This window comes from Ixodes scapularis, unplaced genomic scaffold, assembly GCF_016920785.2.
Source record: "Ixodes scapularis isolate PalLabHiFi unplaced genomic scaffold, ASM1692078v2 PGA_scaffold10__122_contigs__length_95168666, whole genome shotgun sequence".
Taxonomy (NCBI): domain Eukaryota; kingdom Metazoa; phylum Arthropoda; class Arachnida; order Ixodida; family Ixodidae; genus Ixodes; species Ixodes scapularis.
In genome coordinates, this window is record NW_024609836.1 from 95,151,728 (window position 1) to 95,160,282 (window position 8,555).

Consider the following 8,555-nt stretch of genomic DNA (forward strand, 5'->3'; position numbering starts at 1 on the left):
GTCCGGGCGCCGAACGAAGCTCGTCGCAGAGTCAACTGACAACGGCTTTCGATAGCCGGTACTGTCGCCGACAGTCGTCGTCGAGGAGTTGAAGGGCGCCCCCGGTGGTCTCGGCAGTGACGTCGACGGTGGCGGAAGATAAGCTCGGCCGCAACGTACGGCACCGCCATGCTGACAAAGTTTAACCTCGCCTCGATGCAAAGCGAAGATTTCGAGCTCAAACCACGGTTCTCGCAAAGTTCGGAAACGTCACTTTGACGTCAGCGACAACTTCGACAAACGAGGTTTCTAATCACATTTTTTTTACACAAACTTCGGAGGTATTTGTAGCGTCAACAGGTCGCCCAGGGACAATCTGCATTGAATTAATTTTAGCTTGGCGTAGTGGTGTAGGGATAAACGGGCCTACGTCATCAGCGAAGCCGTTCAATCAGCGGACTCCTCGCGCCCCTCACGCGCTGCACGCGCGCCCCGATGAACTTTGCTACATTCTGCCTGTAATTCTGCCGCTCTCAAAGAAATGAGCGTTCTAATGATTGACACCTCGCTCGGCGCGAAGTCAGCGTCGCGAAAGTCCAATTAGCGCGTTCTGCAAACTTCGGGCACAAAGTTGTGCTAGACGAGTTTAGCGACCAAGTTGGGTTCCGTGTTTTTTTATACCGCCGGAAGCTAGCCTAAATGGGCGTCTGGTCTGTCGGCTGTATATGAGAAATTTAGCCAGTGCAGTAGAACCGCTAGCCTGGGGTTTTTAACCTGGACTACGCCTCTAATACGCATTACCTCTAGTACTTGCCACCATTCGTTTTGTCACTTTTTTCTTCTAAGTAATTTTAATTTCAATATTGCCTCGAAATGCGCTTAAAACAGCCAAAATGGTCATAGTTCTGGATTTTATTAAAATCCATAGCACTCTCAAGGTAAAATCTAAGAATCTTAGGACCTTCATGACATCTTCATAATGAACCACAAAAATAGACAATACTACATCCCTGAAACTCAAATTTGGGTAGCGAAATTTGCCTGTTGATGTACGAGCGGCTGAGAAAGGTCATAACACCTCTGTTATGATCTTTCTCTGGTTGGTTTAGAAGATAGGTCTGACGTTTGCTCAGTTAGGTCATACCATAAACTGGTACAATACAGAATACACTACAGTATGCAATTATGTGTGAGATAAATATTGAGTTGCGAGCAGTTATGTAGCCAGTGTGCTTTCTCCACGAAATATTTTCACTATGTTATGCACCCATGTACTTGAAATATGAGAATGTAGCCAGAAAAATTAGTGGGTGTGCCTTTGTGTCCGTGTTATTTCATGTCCTCCAAGAATTCGAGGCCTTATTTTCGATTATGATTTGTGGAAACCAGCAGCAAAATATATAAAATATTAAAAACACTTTGATAATACACGGGTTTTAGAATTTCAACCAAGCGCACATTTGCAATGTCACTGTTCTTACTTTCTTTACGGGGTTTAAACCTTTCATTTACAATAGACTAGATCGTCGTGAGCCAAGACAATAAGAACATAATACTCTCGTGACATGCAGCGCTTCAAGTAACAAACAATCGTTTTATCTGCAAACAAAAACACGTGGAAGGACAATGGCCGCACGAACACAGGTGCCTTTGGAGATGACATCAGAAAGTTCTTCTACAGTTACCTCTTTGAGAAAGCCACATAGTTATTTTAATGTTGAATGCTTCCACTCTTAAAAACACATTATTTAAATGGTGATACAAGTTTTCTCAAAACAGGAAAAATATTATCTGCATTTGCTTACAATTTAATACCGTGATATGCTTATGGATAAAAAGATTACATGTAGGTGTTCACACTTTAGTGTGAATATCTACTTTAGTGTGAATATCATGATACTCAGTAATGTTATAATTTAGATCAAAGTAATGCATTATATAATAGACCCTTCCCGAAAGTCAGTCTACCCACCCTGTGCAGAGCTAAACCCGACGCTCTAATGGCGGCACTACACAGCCTCTCCACACCAGAAAATGCGAACGTCTTCGAAAGCATAGAGCAGAAAGGGCAAAAGGTGTTGGTTCTTTCACGTCACCTTCGACTCACGAAATTGAGGGTGCTTGATTTAGCAGAGCACGATCTTCTATCACCGCCATTAGAGCGGCAGTATTGAGGCTCTTGAAGCTGCCACAAGGTGACTCTGACCTTTGAAAAGGGTCTATTGTGTTTGTTTAGCATACCAGGTAGTACAATAGATCGATGTCACAAGCCAGTTTGACTACGCCACCGCTACCGCAATGCCATCGCGAGAACTTTAATCTTTCTGCTCGTGCAACAACCTCACTAGAGCTCAGCCCGTGCAGAGCTCGAGACAGCACGAACCGTCTCGTGCACTGCCGATTGCCTCCTGTGAACTAAAATTATGGCGGCGTCAAGCATGCGTGGAACGCTTAGTGAAATCCGTGTATTTTTGGAGCCAATTTGTTTTGTAGGAATATTGGTTTTTATTGAAAAGCCTAAAAACGTTGAGGTAAAGCCAACCTTTACCTTCTTAAGCGAGAATTTGGGTATCTTTACCCTGATCCATTAAGTTAGGCTTCATTATTTGCACGGTTTTCATGTGGCAAATTTGGGCCTAAATTTCCAAACAAGTGCCAGATTTAGGCTGCCGATTCTTCGGTTCACACGTGGCATCTTTGGCTCAAGCTTGGCTCTTTGGCAGTTATGTGCGCAGTCACATAAAAACCACAGAAACGCAAGAGAAAAATACACTGCCACTAACTAGCACCTTGAAGCAAGACCGTATCAGGCCCAACTTAGGCCCCTGGGATCGCCAAGCTTGTGCCACGATAGGCGTTTCGCTGGCGTACCACTTAAGAAGAATTCTCGCGCTCGTCACTCAATGGGCAAATTTCGCTACACAAATTTGAGTTTCAGGAATGCACCAGAGTATTGATTTTTGTTTTTTTGGTTCACTATTAGAATACAATGAAGGTTGTACGGCCCTTCGATTATCCTCAACAAGCTCTGGAGATTTTACAAAGTTAAGGAATTTTACTATTTTTAATGTTTTGCACACGTTTTGAAAAATTTTAGGAATTCAAATTACTTAGATGATAAATGCGACAAGACAAATGGTGGTACGTACTAGAGACGTCTCCAATAGTAATTCTCGGGCCCTTAAGGGAAGACTAAAGGTCTTGGCATTTGCATATTTGTGTAGATAAATTTACCAGGGCAGTTTTCGCTGGATTTATTTTCCATAGGTTCAACGAGATGGCGACACCAGCACCAAATGCTCCAAGCCAGAGTTTTTGTTTTGTTTTGTTTTTATTTTGAGTGTCCCACCAAAAGCTTCACGCCACCTTAGTCGTGAACTTATCAGTGAGTCAATCAAGAGTAAAATTCTAAACAGGGTAAAAAGAAAATGTTAGGACAAAATTATGGTCTCAACACACTTTCGAAATTTACGCTCTTCATCAAAAATATCAAGACTAGCATTCCCACAAATCTGTCCTAAATGGTTATACGTCAGTTGTAGGCGTGTCATGGGTGCAGCATGGTAAACATCGGTAGGGTAAAACGAAGTATAAAATCTACTAGACCTACGAGGAACGTGCAAGTAGATGTGACTGAGTAGCTCTGGTGAATCAATTATACTATTTACAAGCGTATACAAATATGTCAGCACACGAATTGTTCTCCTGTTGTGCAACAAGTCTAACTTCACGAGTTCACAAATCCTTTCATAACTATAGAATTAATTCGGTTGAAAATAACGGTCAAACAATACATGAACGAATTTGTTTCTGTTGTTGTTTTCGCGGCACGAGTCATTTACTTGATACCGCTGAGAGAGGGAGAGAAAATACTTATTTTCGCTCTTAGTCCGGAGCTCCCGTTTTCTTGTCACCATTCATCACCACGCATGGTTCTGACATGTCGGACGAAGAGGGGCCATACTGTAGCCATACTGTACCCTCTTAATACATATGCTCCTTCAGAAAGAAAGAAACGTTCGTGCCTGAAAGCTGCGGAGCAAAGTTCCTCCTTCGTCTGCATTTCATTATGGCGGCCCCGAATTGAGCGAATCGAGTTAATAAGATATAGCGAGGACGCTACGTTTATTGTACGGGGCGAGCGGAGCAGCAAATAAACACGTAACACGACCTTTCGGCGAATCGTATTTATTTCCGGAGCCAGCGTTTGCCGCAGGTACAGAAACATGCGTTTCGAAAGCAGTCGCTACGTCTTCTCGTTGTCAGCACTGCAATGTTAAATGGAGACAACCGATGCCCAGTTACTTCGCTCACAGACGTGGACTGTAGATAATCACTGCTGCATTGCACGTTGCAAGAATTGTATAGTATGTGAATGGAAGACGGTGTACAGTCGCAATCAAATTAACTGGTACGCTCGACCGCGCGTCTTTTTCCACATGGCGCTAGCCTGGCGGCAGTCGGTGCCAACAGTTGGTCACGTGGCGACGGCTCATCCCAGAGCACGGGGGAGCGCCATAAGTTCTCAGATCTTATGCACCTTGCCATTTCCCGACACAAATCATGAAATAAAGCTAAAATAACACCGTTTTTATTGTGGTGTATCTTTGATGCAGCTTCGATACCTGCCCTAGCTTAAAGTCTGCAACGCCGTCTCTTCGCGCTCTGAATTGGTCCGCCTCCACGTGACCACCATTTGATATCATCGGCTGCCGTCAAACTATCGCACTGCAAAAAAAAAAAAAAGATTTTTTAGCGTTTTAGTTAAGCTTGACTGCGACTGTACGTCACTGTGTTACTTGGTTGGTGTTGCAGCACCAGCTGTTATGACATTTTTTATAGTCGTGAAATAGAGCCTGCAATAGTGGAGTGGGTAAACTTTATTTTAGCCTGCAGTAAAACGCGCGCTTGCGCGCGCGCTCCGGACGGGGCCTACATCGTCTTCTGGGCGCTGGGTCCCTGCCGGGCCAGCGCCCCGATGACCTGCTGGACGGCCCAGAGTTGTTGTTCTTGATTATCGCTCCCTGCGGCTGCTTCAAGTCGCAGCGGGATGCTCCCAGACTTTGATTCTTCCGGGTACTTGATACAATCCCACAGCATATGTGCGAAGCCGGCCGTCTCCCTTCGGCAGACTCTGCACTTGTCTGTCGGGTGCGCCTCGGGATACATTCTATGCATCAGCAACGGGCTGGGGAGTGAGCCCGTCTGCAATAAAAAATGTTTTTCGCCACTGCACTGTGTGCGTGTAGGCTTCGCGATATATGAATCACTTTACTTAGAAGAGCAATGACTGTTTCAGCTTGGATGTCGACTCCACTTGCAGGAAACTTTCCATGACGTAGAGTAGCGAGGCTTTTTTAGCTTAAACTTTATTTTCACTCAAGTATCCTCCCTGGAAAATAACAGTACAGCTAGGGCGATTCTTTGTTTCTTTACCTAGGATTGCTGGACAGAATTATTATGTGAAGTTATATTCATGATTGTTACGTTTTGTAAGTTCTGAGCATTTTGTAGTCCAGAGTCTAAAATACTGCACATACGTGGAACGGGAAGGTTTTGAGGCCTTCTCCGCAAAGAGCGTAGTGCTTTTTCAAGAATTGCGCTGTTCTTAGTAGCACAACATATTCGATCAAAATGCATTTAAGTTCAATAGGTAAGCTCCATCATCCGTTATCTATTCGAATCGGTAAAAGCTGTCCGGTCTCAATTGTTTTTTTCTGCCCCCTAGACACACGGCAGACAAGACTGACGGGCAGTGCGCATTTCCGAACTCGGGAAGCAGACGATGCACTCCTGGGTTTGTCGGGAGTTGCCTGGGCAGAAAGAAGTATTCTACACATTACCACATAAAAGTTATAAATTAAAATTAATTTTGCTTAAAATGCATTCAATTAGATTACTTGAATATATGTGAGGAAAAGGTAATTGATTTCACTTGAAAAACCAACCGTTACGTTTCGTGTTACTTCACATTTTTAAGATGGCATACACTTCTGCAAGTTTGAAAATAGGCGTTTCTCAGTGTAAAGTATGAAATTAGAATGACCAAATTACAAAATGCTGATCCTCGAAATCCACCACTTCTGGTTGACCGCTTTTATGTGGGAGATTTTGTTCGAGAGTTTTTTTTTTGTAGGAAGGGTGTGGGGAGAAGAAATAGTAACGATTACAATTAATATTATTAATTTCAAAAACAATCAGATTAATCGTGGGTCAGTCCATGCGAATAGAGCAAAAGGAGGTTTTCAATTGTTGAGACATGAACGAAAAAAAATAGTTTATTAAAGCAACTAGCGAAACTTCAAAAAAAGCTTTTTTGTGTGTGGATTTTGTTTTTGCAGATGTCATCTTTTACATTTTTCAAATTTGCGTAAAACCTATGCAGTTCAGGAAAACATTGAAAAAAAAACAAGGAATTCTTACCACACAAATGTAGGTGTGGGATTAATTACTTAATAAACTGTCCTCTAATACATCAAAATATAAACACTGAGAGACGCCATTTTTAGTCCAAATAGGAGCTTAACGTGCCGGTGACTGGGCAGCCCAAGACAAAAAGTCTTCTGCATTGAGTGATTTCAGTCGCGAGTTGAAGACATCATCAGGATGAAAGAGGTATCTCCACTTCGACTGGTACTAAAGAGCTCTTCACCAGTAAATCTGCTGGTCTTGACCATATCAATACGATTTATTTTTCTGTATATTCTAGAGATTACGGATTACACCAATACAAGCAAGGGACTTCGAGAAGAACACAAGGCAGCGATCAAAGAGCTTGACATAGTGCAAAAAGAGCATGATGCGTCTGACGGCTTCAAACTCTGGCACAGCCTTCTGAAGGCCAGAGTGGACCGACAAAAGACTGGATGCCCTTATTGTCCCAAAGGGCATCTCCAAGGTTTCTGCAGTGCGGCGAGTTGTTCAAAAGCAGGAAATGTTAGAAAACAGCTGTTTTACTCTTTTAAGTTTGTGTTCAGGAGAACAACCCTACAAAATACAGTGCTTGTGTACGGCAACCAATCATTGCCAAGCTCTAAATGTTTTAGTGGTGGAGTTGAGCTTTAGTATCAGTGGGGAGTTTTAATAAGCACGAAAAAGACCTAATAGGAAGGATGCATTTCTCAGAGGAATACCAAACTGAAACGTATACTCAAGTGTTTCTAATAATAAATATAGTAGATATGACATTAGTTGTAACTCATTCTTCAGACACGGCCTCACCAACGAACCTGTTGCAGCGAGGCACTATCAAGAACTCGGTTCGTGCGGACTGTTTAGTGAAACCAGACTTCCCATGGTTTAGAGCATCGCTGGATTGGATTGTACACGATTCCTGTGAAGGCCCTCAACATGGAGTTGTAGAGATTAAGTGCCCCTCCTATTATGAGAAGATGGTCGAGGAGCTGAAGTAAGCGAACTTCTGCTCCAAATTGGAGGAAGATTGCTCGAAGCTAAACACGTATCGCTCAGAGTTGAAGGACGCCACCTGTATCATTATCAAGCCCTCGGACAAATGACTGTTGCTAGGCAGCAGTGGGGCGGTTTTGTTTTGTACGGGAAGAAGTTAATCTAAATTGAGCGGATAAGGTTCAATGCGGAAGAGCGGGAGAGTGTAGGCGTAAAGCTTGAAGCCTTTTATTTTAATGTGTTGCTGTCTCACCGCGAATGCCGCAGGTTGTTGTCTGACACAGACGTTCAGTAATATACTGATCGTGCACCTATACACCGAAAAGCGCACACCCCCTACATTTAATTTGAGAAGAAAAAACTGAGTAGACGGTATATCAAACATTTGTTGCAGACTTTTTAACCCACCTATAGTGCTATTCACCCCAAGAACCACAGTAAAAAAGCCCTACTGCTCGCGGAACGTTACTCATTTCTTCCTTAATGTGTTAAATTAAGCTATATATATGTGCACCTTAGATTAGCTTGGTATTTCACGAAGACACACATTTGAAACCCAACTGATATAATTTCTTCCTCTGACAACTAAATCTTGTAAGAGCTGCTTCGTGCAGTGCCTGCATAATGCGCAAGACTTCCCTTTTTCTAGATGTGACAAAGAGTATAGCTGACCAAAGTGTTCCTCCTCGTCAGCCACTTATCCAGGCTCAAGCACTTCGGTGCAAAGGGGTGAAGCCCACTTTATTATGTTTCCCTTCTGCATTTTGGTCTTCGGCCTAAGCAGGCCCCATCCAAAACTTTTCAAGATTAATTTTAAAATTGTGTGTGTACATTTGCTTCCTATTTTCCGGTCATGGCAAGTTGTTTTTTGTTGTTTTTCAGAAAGAGAAGGAAATAGTCAAAAGAGGTGTGCGCCTCGATTATATCGCAAGTAACTATTCTGAAGACATACATTGCTAGCAAAGGTTGCCATGCTTTAAGTTCACTTTAAGGATTGTTTGCCAGCTCGTGCATTGTGTCGTGTCAACAGCAGTTGCAGTTTTTACTGCTAGCCGAGTCATAAAAATGGCAGACAGAAACGGTCAAACAACGCAAAGGAGCAAATATACATTGTACAGACAATGTCATCACAATAAAATGTCATCTGTCAACAATGTTCAGAAATATTT

At 42.9% G+C, this 8,555-nt stretch overlaps 1 pseudogene; it reads left to right on the top strand.

Annotated features, from left to right (window-relative positions):
- The first annotated feature begins 6,585 nt into the window (after positions 1–6,585).
- LOC120848475 lies at positions 6,586–7,681 on the top strand (annotated as a pseudogene).
- The last annotated feature ends 874 nt before the right edge of the window (positions 7,682–8,555 follow it).